The sequence below is a fragment of the Rattus norvegicus genome, chromosome 10 (assembly GCF_021556685.1).
Source record: "Rattus norvegicus strain SHRSP/BbbUtx chromosome 10, alternate assembly SHRSP_T2T, whole genome shotgun sequence".
NCBI lineage: Eukaryota > Metazoa > Chordata > Mammalia > Rodentia > Muridae > Rattus > Rattus norvegicus.
In genome coordinates this window covers 48,183,552-48,184,863 of record NC_141543.1, presented here as the reverse complement: position 1 = coordinate 48,184,863, position 1,312 = coordinate 48,183,552, and positions in this window count along the sequence as shown.

Genomic DNA, 1,312 nt, shown 5'->3' with positions numbered 1-1,312 from the left:
TTAGCTCAGCGGTAGAGCACTTGCCTAGCAAGCACAAGGCCCTGGGTTCAGTCCCCAGCTCCGAAAAAGAAAAAAAAAAAAAAAAAAGAAATACCCAAGTTAATAAAGATGGGAGGAAAAAAAGAAATGACAATCAAAAAAAAAAACAAAACAAAACAAAACAAAAACATGGCCTTTTGCTGGCCAAATAAAGTGTGACATGACTACACACTAGCTTTTTGAGACAAAGTCTCACACTGGGTAACCCTGGCCACCCAGCGTTCAGTCTGCCTTCCTGTCTCTCCTGAACACTGGGGTCACAAGCAAGCATCACTACACCCAGCAAACACAGCAACTCTTCAGTATACTATCTGGGAAACTCCACACATTCAAACGTTAAGAAATCAAGGTGTAATCTCAGCACTCAGGAAGGAAGAGGCAAAAAGACCAGAGTCAAGGACATCCTCTACAGATGGAGTTCCAGGTCAGTCTGGGTCACCTGAGATCCTGTCTCAATCAGTCGAGGCTGAAGAGATTGGCCAACTTTTTCTGCTTTTGCCAAATTCATTTCCCAACACCCCAATCAGGCAACTCCAGCTCTCTGCAGACCCCTGTACCCACATGTGTACATTCCCACGCACAGACAGGCACATACACACATAATAAAAGATGCACTTATTTATTTGTTTTTTCAAGATGGTTTCTCCGGGTAGCCCTGCCTGTCCTGGAACTTCCTCTGCACACCAAGCTGACCTCAAACCACACTGCCTGCCTCTGCTTCCAAAGCACTGGCATTAAAGGTCTGCACTACCACCCCCTGGCTAATCGATACTTCTCAAACAGTATTAAAACATAATAAAGAACACAGAAAGTGTGCTCTGTTTCTGAAAGATTTTGTAGAGTCCAGGCCTAGTGTGCATGAGGCCATGTTCCACCCGAAGAAGCCTGGCACATGCCTGTAATCTCACCATTGTCGGTAGAGCTCAGGAGAATCAAGAACTCAAGGCCATCTTGATTCACAATAAGTCAAAGCCCACGGGCTACATGAAGACCTATCTCTCAGAAAACTGAGGAATGGAGCTGGAGAAATGGCTCAGAGATTAAGACGCTTGCTGCTCTTGCAAAGGAAGAGAATGTGGTTCCTAGCATCTACATGGAAGACTTCACGATTGCCTTTATCTCCAACATCAGGGAATCTAATGCCACTGTAGTCATGTGATATATGGGGGGGGTGCCACAGACCACCCAGGGGAGTGTGTCAGCAGAGAGACCAAGGCTTGGATTTCAGGTAGAGAAGGGATTCGGCATGACAGACAGACACAAATTCGAGGTG